Source organism: Sinocyclocheilus grahami, unplaced genomic scaffold (assembly GCF_001515645.1).
Source record: "Sinocyclocheilus grahami isolate Dianchi unplaced genomic scaffold, SAMN03320097.WGS_v1.1 scaffold912.1, whole genome shotgun sequence".
NCBI classification, from domain to species: Eukaryota; Metazoa; Chordata; class Actinopteri; order Cypriniformes; family Cyprinidae; genus Sinocyclocheilus; species Sinocyclocheilus grahami.
The window spans coordinates 150,752-164,463 of NW_015506091.1; the positions used below are offsets into that span (position 1 = coordinate 150,752).

General features: G+C 39.4%; 1 protein-coding gene across 10 annotated transcripts in view; it reads right to left on the reverse strand.

Moving 5' to 3' along the window:
* LOC107564123 (receptor-type tyrosine-protein phosphatase delta-like) overlaps positions 1–13,712 on the reverse strand; it is a 286,174-nt gene that overhangs the window by 120,461 nt on the left and 152,001 nt on the right. The window contains exon 1 of one of the 10 annotated variants that reach the window (XM_016249123.1): positions 109–308. The exons of the other annotated variants lie outside the window; for them this stretch is intronic. The gene's annotated coding sequence lies outside the window, so the exon portion shown is untranslated. Of the gene's footprint in view, positions 1–108; positions 309–13,712 lie in introns of those variants that run through there. 10 annotated transcript variants of the gene reach the window in all.

Sequence of the window (13,712 nt, forward strand, 5' to 3'; positions counted from 1 at the left end):
CACACACACACACACACACACACACACACACACACACTCTTCTGGCGTGATTCGTCATGTTGCAAAAAGCCCCAAATGAGTTGAGAGCGCGTGAAGCAAGCGTCTTACCTGCTCACCATCCTCCTCCTCATCCTCATCCTCATCCTCATCGTGGTGCTGTGAGTTCAGTTGAAGAGAGTTTATTCACATCCAGAGATAATCCAAACGCCGCTGCGCTTCGGGACGAACCTCCTGCTCGAGCTCAGAGCGCGTGTGACGCGTGGCGTCCGGGAGGCGCGTGCGGCGAGACTGCGCGGTCGAGCTCGAGCGGCACCGGAGAGGGACGGAGCGGGGAGTGACGTCACGCGAGCGGGGCGTCAGAGACGCGTTTCGGCGCCAATCACAGCAGCACTTTCACGTGCAGGGAAGTTACATAACAGCGCTTGTGCGCGAACGTCGGCAGCTATTTTAGAGACTTTTTTAACAAGTAGACAAAGTGTTTGTGTAATATGTTTGAAGTGTTTAGATACAGTAGCCTGTGTAGATGATATATTTAGTCGATTTGTGATCGTATCGGAAACGGTCCAGCGTTGCCATGGTTACCTCATCCGGCGAACGCTACTATGTTACTATATAATTTAACCTTTGTGGAATACTGCATATTTATAGTTATATTAAGTTATATAAATGATTTAAAAAAAAACATAAATAAACAAATAATATGTATTTATTGTTTCTTTGTTTTTTCCGTTTAAGATGAATTTAAATTCATTTCCAAAATAAATTGTGCTTATGTATTTCAATTCTAAAATGAAAACTGCTTATTGATTAATTGATTGATTGACCGGAGGAAGTTAAATAAAGTGGTACAATCTGTTCTGAATGTCTTCACGCAAATTGTCTCTCCTCACCCCGAGAAAAAATAATTAATGATTACAGCCACAATACTTCTAAAGGCTTATTTTATGATATGCAAATCCATTAAAAAAGGAGAGACAGATAGCGGCAGTTCTTATGTTTTGTAAATTCAGTCTAACACTGATCATAATTGAAAGCATTGGAGCCATCTGTTGTTGCTATGGTTACCTCCTCAGGTGAACACCATGTCTTTTGTGGGCCATAAATGGGGGTCAGACCCTCTCGAACCCCCCATAAACTCAAACGGGGTACAGGGACATGCTGCTGTTTATGACACTGTGAAAATCAGCAACCCTGTATAAATCATTCATCATGTCACAGATCATATTTACTGTAATTGTCTACTTCAACAGCACAGCATACACAGACAGTCATTAACTAATGAAGCTCTTAATGAACTGACTCAAACAGCTCCACACAATCATCATCATCATCATCAAAATTCAATAATGAGTCTGAACTGGTAGCAGTCAGACGTCTATAGCAGGACAGAGGCGAAGGCAAACACACCATCAGCAAAGAGTTCAAACTATAACTTTAAGAGCCTCGGATATGAATGTGTGGCAGATAGAGTGCATTATAGAGTCAGTACCGCCGCTGGCCTGCTGGGCGCAGCAGAGTTCATATGTGGCTTTATTGAACAAGGCTGTTATATGTTCTGATAGCTGACGAGTGCTAGTCCTGACCCAGTTTAAATACCTTCTGCAAAGATTCTTATCTAAGAGAAATACTGCTATCAAATCACACACTGGAGAGTTGGACAGGAGAGCTCTGTGTGTGTGTGTGTGTGTGTGTGTGTGAGAGTGTCAGTGTGTGTGACTGTCAGTGTGTGTGAGTGTGTGTGTGTGTGTCTCTGTGTGTGTGTGTGTGTGAGTGTGAGTGTGTGAGTGTGTGTGTGTGTGTGTGTCTGTGTGAACAGACTGTCTGTGGGTGCAGCTCGGTGGGAAGATGTGCTTCCAGCCCTCACCTGTGCTACTGCCAGATCACGGACGCCGTCGCATTGGTCTCAGCTGCATCGGGTTACTGCTATCGACAACCGCGGACGACTCCATACGCGCCACGTGACGCAGGTTTAACTGCTGCTGAAGGCACAACCTGCAGCAAGACGTTCGTTGGAATTTGACATGCAACCAATAAATTAGCTGAAAACCCATAAAGACGAGTAGTAATGGCAGAAAATATTGTGACAAGTGAGAATGCAGACCGTCACGATTCAGCCCATCGCAACACATTAACACAGTGTCCTGATATCATAATTAGATTATGTCTAAAAGTCTGAAATAATGTTGTATTTTGCCAGGAAACAACATCTTAACATAATTAAAACAAGACAATCCTACTCAAGAACAAACTTCTGTACACTCCCAGAAAAAAGGTACAAAAGCTGTCACTGGGGAGGTACTTTTTCAAAAGGCACACTTTTGTACCTTTTAGGTATAATATGTGACCCTGGACCACAAAACCAATCATAAGGGTCAATTTTCCCTTATGAAAAATAAGAATAAAGAAGCTTTCCATTGATGTATGGTTTGTTAGGATCGGACAATATTTGTAAATCTGGAATCTGAGGGTGCAAAAAATCTAAATATTGAGAAAATCATCTTTAAAGTTGTTCAAATGAAGTTCTTAGCAATGCATATTACTGATCAATAATTAAGTTGTCATATATTTACGGTAGGAAATTTACAAAATATCTTCATGGAACATGATCTTTACTTAATATCCTAATGAATTTTGGCATAAAAAAAGGATCATTTTGACCCATACAATGTATATCCCCCAGCAACTTAAAAGAGTCATATGATGCAATTTAAATTTTTCCTTTCTCTTTGGAGTGTTACAAGCTCTTGGTGCATAAAGAAGATCTGTAAAGGAGAAACAATAATGTACAGTATGTGGAACATAATGTGTTTTTTTAACCTTAAACCACATAAACACATTTAATTACACCAAATACACAAAATAATGTTCTTTTTAGCAGCATCATATGACTCCTTTAAGACCCTCCAGGGTCACATACATGGAACATGATCTTTACTTAATATCCTAATGATTTTTGGCATAAAAAAGGATCATTTTGACCCATACAATGTATATCCCCCAGCGACTTAAAAGAGTCATATGATGCAATTTAAATTTTTCCTTTCTCTTTGGAGTGTTACAAGCTCTTGGTGCATAAAGAAGATCTGTAAAGGAGAAACAATAATGTACAGTATGTGGAACATAATGTGTTTTTTTAACCTTAAACCACATAAACACATTTAATTACACCAAATACACAAAATAATGTTCTTTTTAGCAGCATCATATGACCACTTTAAGACCCTCCAGGGTCACATATGGACTCTTTAGGTACAAAGGTGTGCCTTTCGAAAATGTACCGCCCCAGAGAGTGTACGATAATAAGACTACAAGAGTGTGTCCTGGATTAGCAGTGTAAGTATCTGAATTATTGATGCAATATCGTGGGAAATAGTTTCACAGTATCTCCAGATCCAGAACCTTGTTCTGTGAAAAGTCTGGAGAAACGCACTTGTGACATACATAGCGCGTTTGTTCAGAGTCCCAGAGCAACCCTAACCAAACGTTTACCTTGGCAGCCGCGAATGCAAATACTTTTGCCCTTGAGCACTATGTTTTATTGAGCACTTTGGTATCCTCACCTCAATTCCTTCATAAATTGGTGTCATTATATCACACGCACCCCTCTGATTTCAACACAACTTCTGTAGCGCCCTCATCCACTGATCCTGATCCCAGCTCAATCATTCGTTTCGCATTCAGCGGCTCTCGGACAAACACAGAGCAACACATAAACCTCAGGTATCAGCACTGAAGGAGATCGAGTTGGATTCGGCGTGTCGTGTCTTTAGGTGTCTGCGGTAAAGAGCCTTGGTTTGAGAGCGACGGCACAGGAGAGGTATGTCTCTGCCGTCCTCTCCTCTGACTGGGACTAAGCGCGCGTCTCGCTCGGCTAATACAGCAGGGGCCCGTCTGATGAATGGGAGCGGGCTGGAATCTATCAGGAACGGACTCTGTCAGTCAGTGGCTCTCGGAGGTCAATAAAGCAGCCGTCTGTTGCGCTGATGGATGGAGGCGAGGCTTCAATACCAAAACTTGGCTTCGAGTCCAAGGAGAGAAGCTCCGGTGTGGCACGGTTTGTTTTTATTTACTGCGATGTTTACCGAAGGTTGAGGCGTGTGCTGTTCAATCAACAGATGAGCGGCTGGATTTCAGTGGATTTGAATCTGTGGGAATGCACTTAATCCTGAAGGGAAGAAGACGGATGGCCGTGTATTGGTGCACCAACACAAAAACCATTCGCCGGTGCGATGGTGTGGACGAAACGGTCTGCTTGGGTCAGCTTGGACCAATGGCTGTATTTCTGGATCCCAAGATCCTCAAGGTTGATGTGTGGCCCTCCGGGAGACTAATAGCTCCAGTAATGAAGCGGCGTTTGACTGCGTGATTCACCCAAATCTTTATTGCCGTGTTTGTAAAGACAGGCTGTATATCAGCGCAGCAGAGCCGCTCAGCCTGGCCTTGTTCTGGAGCCAAAGGCTGATGCAAACGTACACACAAACTCTTCCACCAAATCTCAACCCAAGCAGATCAGTCCAAACAGGTATTATGATCCAGACACTCTGGCACCAAGACGAGTCTCTGATTATACCCGGGCTTGATTACTCACCATCAGCGCTGAGGAATGCATCACATTACTGTGTTGCTCTGAAAATTATGTGGTGTTTTCTATGGCTAGAATCACTATCATCACTGCTCACAGCTTAAATCATGTCTCGTGTTGAGGAGAGGGGTACTGTTACTTTACTAAGTGATTCACCTGCTGGATGATAAAACTCCCACAGAGTTTTCTAGAGACCAGAAGATCAGCGAGATGTGAACCATAGGAGAGCCCAAGCAACCACCCAGAAGACTCCTAAAATAGAAAACAATGTTCTCAAGAAAGCCTGTTTTTTTATTAAAGCTGCACTGGAGGAATAACCCATCTTCCAGCACCTTTGCCGCACCGCTTCAAGATGTTCATAGGGTGTCATACAGCCTCGCGGATGGGTCAGTGCCCTCTCCGCTTGTGCCTGATTCATAAGCAGCCTGCGACCTCGGAAGAGAACCAAACGCTTGACGTTTTAGACCTGCATTTCCAAAACATGCCTTCAGATGGAATCAGATGGAATATGACGGCAGGCATTGACCCCCGCCTGGATCCACGTCTCCGTCTCGGGATGAGGGCGTGTTGGTGCTGGTGAGGCTTTCAGAGGAAAGCCTTCGGCGACAAGCGCGAGGCACCGCCATCGGATTATTCAAGAAACTGACACCCTTAACAGACAGAAATCTCACATATCAAATGTCCTTTCCCACGATGCAATGTGCTGCTTTACACGATACACTGCATTCAACAGTCAAGACATGAAGGTTTATTGCAGCGGAACAAGGACAACAATTAATAACCTTTGATATGTTTCTTCATCTATGAGCACTTCTGTCATTGTGGGCATAACTAACTGTTATGATCATCCCCACCATATCACAAGTGATTCATTTAGTTTGCTTCATTTTCTGATGGAAATTACAGAGGCTGAACTTGCTAAACGTATTTCTACAGTGTCCTAAATACAAACAATTCACTAATAGTTTCTACACTTTTTTATTTAATGTGACAAAATTGTAGCACAATGAAATATTCCGTTCAGAACAGATGCTAACATTATATATATATATAATATTGACTTTCTGACTTCAGTTCAGTTTTGTACCATAAAAGCTGATGATAATTATTTATTAAAACATTGAAATTGTGGTTAATCATAATAGACTAGCTTGACTTGTATTCTCTATTATTATTTCACAAGTATGAAGTCTTATTTGTCAGTTCTTTTAATGTTCTATAAAGATGAAAAAAAAATAGAAAAGAAATAATCAAACCACTTATAAGACGTTCTTTTTTAATGATTCATATTCAAGCAGTGGGTCAATCATGATTTGTGTGAAAATAAGTATGCATTAAATCATTTTCTAATCCTGCACTGAAAGTTTAGTTTAGTTTCCTTTCCAAAGCTGAAGAAACATCCAGTTATTTGGCATTGTGCTGCTCCAGATACACACCGTCACTGACGGATTCAGAACATAATTGCCCTTTTTTTTCCTGAAAATGAATTATTCGACAATTATGTAGACGATAAATCTCGACAGTGACTTGCATCCGTGCGGCTGTACGATTACCAGTTTAAAATGATGGACAAGGCTTCGGAGAACCAGTTTGGCCTAAATCATGAAGATTAATCAACTGAACCAGAATGCAAATCTTTCTGGAGATTTTATCTAATGAGTGGAAAGAGAATATTAACAGGCAGAAGAGCTAAGAAATTAATGGTCTCCGCCAGACTAATGCTAATTATGCTAATACCGCAACAATTACAAAATATTAGAGTGATGCTAAATGTGACTAACTGAAAAAAAAAAGCACAATAAAATTACTCTTCACTGGTTCTCATCTAGTTTTGCTTCTGGGCACAAACGGTGAATCAACAGTTTAACAGAACATGTCATCACACAAAAGTAACAGATGCCCATAAATATTGTTTTATATTGTAATTATATATTGTTTGTTCATTCATTCATTCTAGGGAGCGTAATAATTTATAAGATTTTTTTGTTCACTTTTTATCTTGTGTAATTTTGTTGACATCTGCCTAATTTGAGTAAAACAAGTAACATACATTTACAAACAAAATGATCTTAGAGGTAAAATTCATTGATGTGAATGTTGTCGACTACTCTTAAACAGGTTTGAAAACAGTGCAGAATAACTAACTTGGAAAGCTGTAGGATTGTTTAGATGAGTTTCATGTGAAAGAATAACGCTGTAAACTAGCACAGCCTTTTCAGTTCTGGCGTATCTGAGCTGCTCTTCAGAGCGACGGTTCGTCATTTCATCATTATTGTACCTCGCTGTCCAGCTGTCGATGCGATTGATTGACAGTTGCCACGGTGACAGCAGCAGTCGTGGAGGAGACGGGTTCACCGTGCGTAACGAGGGACAGTCACTTTTCGCCGCGGAGAAAGAACTGCTCAGCCCGGCAATGACAATTTTCATAGCCGCAATGACACCAGACGACAGAAAGACGGAGAAATGCATTCTAATGCAGCAGAAGTGCTGCAGAGACTCTCGCTGGATGTTGGTCGGTTACCAAAGAGTGGACGGTAGCCACTGACTTCCATGGTATGGATAACACTGCAGTGTGTGTGTGTGTCTCTCTGTGTGTGTGAGTGTGTGTGTGTGTGTGTGTTTTTAATTTGTCTGACGTGAATCGGGGATCTGATCCATGAAGGAAGTTTATGGATCGCTCCGTCAAAACTGATCGGCGGCTACTAGACGTGACGATGAATCGAGGCCTCAGACTCCCACAGTTGTTTGTCCAGCTATGCTTTCATCCTCTCTCTCTCTCTCTGATTGATCACATGTATTGTGTCTCTATTTTACAGTTGAGGGTCCTTGAAAGAGCTGCTATGTCAATCTCGCTTCTCGTGCACCGAAAGAAAGATATATATATATATATATATATATATAAATCAGCCTCCACACTTTCATCAGTTTCACAGTGTCTGATGCGCTAGACGTCTCAGACGACCCTCTCTGCTTTACAAAGACTCTCGCCGAACCCTAGTGAGCCGCCTACATAGACAGCACTGCAAGACATCACAGACAAACCCGCAGTCAGGTTCAAGAGCTAATCATGATGTTAAAGACACACTCTTCTGCCCAGAGTGCACTGCAACAGATTCAGTAGAAAAAAAATACAAGACAGTGAATATGCAAGAGAAATGTTGACTATAAATATAAATCACTCACTACCAATCTTGTTAAAAATGGACTTAATTAAGCCAGTATTTGTGTGTGTAGTATGTCTTTATTACAGTAAGCTAGACTGTATAGTAATACTTTGCAAAGCTTTGTGGGATTGGGCATCACTGCGTAATTTGGGCAATAAAACAACAACAACAACAATATTATTATTATTATTATTTGTTTATATAGCAAGTAATTATATATGTTTATATTAATAACAATCCTGATAATAATAATGGTGAATATTTATTTATTTTGTGCATTTATAACAATAACAATAATAATAATAATAAATGTATTTCTGTGTATTTAATAACTATGATGATGATAACAATAATAATAATAATTCAATTTAATTAATTAATTAATTAATTAGTTTGAATGATTTCTAAAGTGTAAATGGCTTTTATATTGTTTTTATATTGCTTTTCTTAACTTAATAACAACTTGGATGTTTAAACATCCAGAAGACCTGAAGATCCTCTGAGAAAATAAACTGGATTTTATACAAAAAACAAACAAAAACACTTCAAACTGAAACCAAACCCAACAGTTTTCAGGACATCAAACTACCATTGACTTCTAGTTATGAATACAGTTACTTACTGAAAGAATTAAACACTTTGCCATTAAATTATTTCAGTTGTGATATGATCTGTATTTCTCAATTATATTTATCTAATTGATCTGTGGTGTGTGTTTTGGTATGTGAGAGTCTGATGACTTCATGAGTGAATACAGCATGCAACAAAGCAGAAAACACACACACACACACGTAACCGGTGGCTCTGTTAATTGCACTTTGAGAGTTATAGTCTGCATTGATGAGGTCTAATCACGGCTTTCAATGATATTTACGAGCTCAGCGTCACACACGTGTTGGTCAGATTAAAGCCTCATTAATAGAGTCTGTCCAGCAGGTATTAAACAGCTCATCTCACTCCAGCAGGAAGAGAGCTTAAACCACATTACAATTCATTAATACGGCAACAACCCCACCACTAGCTTGTGTGTGTGTGTGTGTGTGTGTGTGTGTGTGAACTCCAGTTGGATGAATCCCAGTAATTAAAGCATAAATTGGGCCTACTGAAGAGGAAGCTGAACTCACAGATTGAACACATGACGCCCCAAACAATCACCCGATTTCTGCAAAATACACAAACACACACCGCAAACACACACGCTTTCAAATCAAAATCAATGAGCGTCCAAAACCAAACAATCTGATCTGAATCATAATGACAAGAATGCAGAGCTTCATCAGAGACACACACACATGTGAAACCCCATTTCACAGACACTCAGAGACAGTGAACAGTCTGTGGGCTCAAAGGTCAGAGGTACAGTACGAGGTCAATGCTGTAACTACACCAGCATCTCTGTCCACTGATGTAGCCGTGTGCTTGATAAAGTGATTACAGACGTCCTCTGGTTCAGAGGTCATGAGTCAGACGGTGCTAGTGGCCCAGATTCCTGACCTGCTTGGGATGCTGTGTTCATGTGTGTGACTGGAATATGAAGCGTAATATAGTCTCATATGTACAATACACAACATACAATACATGACATAGAGTGAGTGAGTGTGTGTTGTCTAACATGAGCTGATGTAGCAGATAAATGTACAATTATGAGTCCCCAAAACACACACACACACACACACACACACATTTGACACATGTTTTACTTGGTTAGTGAGGATGCCTCATACCCACAATGGTTAGTATATAGAAGTGATGATATTTTCTATTTCAACCCTAACCTAAACCTAAACAAACATATGCATTGCTAAATCTAACCAAACCTAACCTAAATTAATATAACCAAACCTAACTTAAACCTAACCATTACCAATCCTAAGCAAATGTAACCTAACCTAAACCCTAACTAAATCCAACCAAACTTAACCCTAAGTAAATCTAACCAAACCTAACCTAAACCTGACCAACCTAACTCTAACTAAATCTAACCAAACCTGAACTTAACCAAATCATAACTAACTCTAACCAAATCTAACCTAACCTAAACTCTAACTAAATCTAACCAAACCTAACCTTAAGTAAATCTAACCAAAGCTAAACCTAAACCTGACCATAACTAACTCTAACCTAACCTAAACTCTAACTAAATCTAACCAAACCTGAACTTAACCTAATCATAACTAACTCTAACCTAACCTAAACTCTAACTAAATCTAACCAAACCTAACCTTAAGTAAATCTAACCCTAAGTAAATCTAACCAAACCTAACCTAAACTAAATCTAACCAAACCTAACCAATCACAACATGCCCCTAATCATACTAACCCTAATAAACCTGTTGAAATCAGTTCAAGAGTTCGCCTGCCCATCCAGCCTTAATAGTTAATGCTAAACGAACTTGGCTTGCTGTGCTCGACAGAGGCACAAACCCGAGGCTCGGCTTGAGCTCCGAGTTGAAATAGAGGAGGAGATGGGGAGGTGAGTAAACAAGATGATTTTCACATCATACTGATGCAAAAACTCTAGACTTCAAGATCCAGTTCTCAAAAAGCTTGTGAACAAATGTTCGATATGTGTTTTATGGCCTTATTTCAGTGACTTTAAAATGTTAGTTTTTCTCTAAGCACGGATAAACATTGTTTTCTCAAAAACACAATCCCACATATTATTGTAGCCCAGTTTGTGCTGAGTATGGTGCTACTAAACTTTAGCCATTAAAATGTTTACAAGCAACTGAAAAAAGCACAAATGTCAGGGCATGTCAAAACTCCTCCAGGGCCCCAAAACACCCTCGGACCCCAGAGGGATAAAGTTTGTTATTTTTATTATTTACTAGCATTTAACTACTATATATACTTAATATATTGTAAAATGGGGTGAATATTTTCTAGTCCTCATAATGCCTGATTTACCAGTGGACTTACCAAAGTACATTATTTTACTGAATATGCACTTTTTAATGTTTTGAGTGAATGCAAAACCACAGCTGATTTCAGTATTCATATGCAAAATAATTAGAAGTAATTTCACTCTTACTGTGACTGACACTAATTCCATAAGCACTTCATGATCACTGACGGGTTTTCACTGCAAAACAACATTAATAATGTTCTACAAATATCACTACAATTTTTGAAAAAATGCTGCAGCAAATGCAGTCATTTTGGGCCACAAAAATCCCGTGAAATCCTGGTGGGAAAGTCTAAATATTTCTATTGTGTAGTTCAGTTAGTGTTTAGCTGCTCTGGCCAATAAAGAAAGCTTTGGAAAATCGCACATGAAAAGAAACCTGGCAGATGTTTCCTGCAACTCTGATTTGTCTTTCTGCACTTTTCATTTTTCTTCACAGGCAAAATCATTGTGAGAGTAGCTTGCGATACAATCCAAACACACACACACACACTGTGTCTGTAAGCCGTGTGAAGAATGAGCTGATGTCTGAGCGAGTTTCTCTGCGCTGATGGATCGTGCTGTAGGTGTATAAAACAGTTCAGTTTGCCTTTGTTTGTTTCCTCAGAGTTTGTATTAATGACGTGCCAGTGTCTCTGCCGAGATGCTCCCAGCATGCTTTGCTCGTGCTAACAGAGCTGATGGGATCGGGGCGGGCATTCATCACTGTCAGTCACAGCTCAGCGGCGGTTCTGATTGGATGGTCAAGATTTAGAGAGAACACAGATCAACTGATTTTAGTCCAGCTCAACACATAACTGAATTTAATTTGGTTATGAAAAAAAAAAAAAAAAAATTCTGAAAACCGCATAAATCCATCTCTGCTGAACACAACCCAAACTAACTCAATTCATCTCATCTCAACTCAACCCAGCTTAAATCAACTCAACTCAACTTTTCAAGTTCAGCTTATCTAAATCCAGCTCAAACCTTATCAAAGCTTATCTAAATTCAGTTCAACCCAACTAATTACAAATCATCTTGGATAGATGTGTCCACCAAATGCATAAATTCAACTCAACCCAACATAAAATCCAATTGAAATGAACTCAAATCAACATCTCAACCCAACGAACTTCACCTAACTGAATTCATCTCAACTCAACCCAACATAACTAAGTTCAAATAAATTCCACTCATTATTCAGCTGTACAGAATCCAATTAATGCCAACCCAACATAATTCAATTTATCTCACTGAACAGTTAAGTTAAAATAAATATTCTTAAAGTAATCAGTCTCCGTACTTTGAAATTTCATGTCTACTTCAATGTGCCAATTCTTTGTAATTAATTGAAATTTACCAGCAGTTTCTGAGTGAAAATTGTTTCAAAGTAAGTTTCGAACCAACTATTACGTATTATTCATGCCAGGCCAGTAGGTGGCGATGTCACTTTGTAAAGAAACACTACGCACCCGCACACTTTCACTAATTCGTGTTTTTATAATTTACGTGGAGATGGTAACAGTATCGTTCTCAAAAACTTGCACTTTGAAAGCCTTTTTCAAACGTTTGTGTTATCAGGCTCCCAAAACGCTGTTGTCGTGTAAACGACCGGCAAAAAGGCATAACAAGTTTTCTGTTTTTAGTTGAAAACGGTGTTGAGTAAACACCCCCTAATTCCAGTGCACGCGTGTGATTGTCAGTTCTGTTTGTTCTTCTACAGGTGAATATAGCGTCAGCTCTCTGTCTGTTCAGCCCCACACTGATGACTGACAAAGCCATCAGCCAATCACAGCGCAGAATGTGAGCACCGGCTCCACCTGCTGGTTCATGGCACAGCTTCTGCTCAGTGTGTGTTCTTCCCATCCGTGTGTGTGTCGTACGAACAGCGGGGAGTGTGATAGCGCTGATGGGTCCATGCTCCAGCGGCGGCAGCTGAGTTTTACAGCTCCTGATTGGCTGCGGCACTGCTGTCGTCGCTTCCGCCGAGCGCTCGTCCCCTGGGTCCTCATTAAACTCTGAAGACAGGATTCCTCAACACTCTCTCAATTGGTTCTGGAGTCCCATGAGGCTCTGCATCCAGTTAAAGTCCATTACGCTCACAAGCAGGCAAACGTCCAGAAGCAGCTTCAGCGTAACCGGCGGCAGTGTGTTCAGCGTCGAGGGCAGAAGATCATTTCAACTGCAAAACGCTGCGTTAAATACCTTAAGTGATATACCAAAATGTTACTTATCATTATCTTACATTTGGGGATGGAAAAATATGATTTTTTTTTACTTCAAAAGGTAATGATTTATTGAAATAAATGTGATTGTTGCAAAGTGAAAACGCCACGGGTTCACGGTATCAGTGCAGTTCACAGTTCAGTGATATGTTGTAGACTTTTGTAAGAGTGCGTATTTGATGTCCCTCATCTGTTTGAATCAGCAGCTGGAAATAGTAAAGACATTTCAAAATAAGAGTCACTGTGTATTTTGGGCTTGTTTAAAATTACAAGGCTTTTTTTTGTTATTATTATTACTTTTTTTTCCTTGTTATTATTGGTATTTTGGTTATACAATAAACTGAATTTAATTCAAAATTCCAAAAATATATATATACTGTAGTTCCATAATTACTAGATATAGTTTAAATAATAAATATTTAAAAACCTACTGTATTATATATATATATATAACCTTTTTTTATTCAAATAAATAATTTTGCTTGTAAATTTATTTTCATATAAATCCCGTCAGTAAAGAAAAACTAATTATTTGGCACATTTTCATTGCAGCCCTAAATTTGTCGAATTAAGCACATGCTGCTTTGTGAAGAAGTAAGTGTCAAGACCTGTTTATATGGTGAAAAACTGTCTAATAAATCTAATAAATATAATGGGACTTTTCATGTAATTTTACAGTAAAATATTATTCACTTTTTCCATTTAACTTATAGTTATAACCCAAATAATAAATAAATTCCCAAAATCCCCTATTTTTATTTACACTACATGTTACAGTTACATTATGTCATGTTACATCTTATGTTGCTGAATTAATGTTTTTACACACACACACACACACACACACACACACA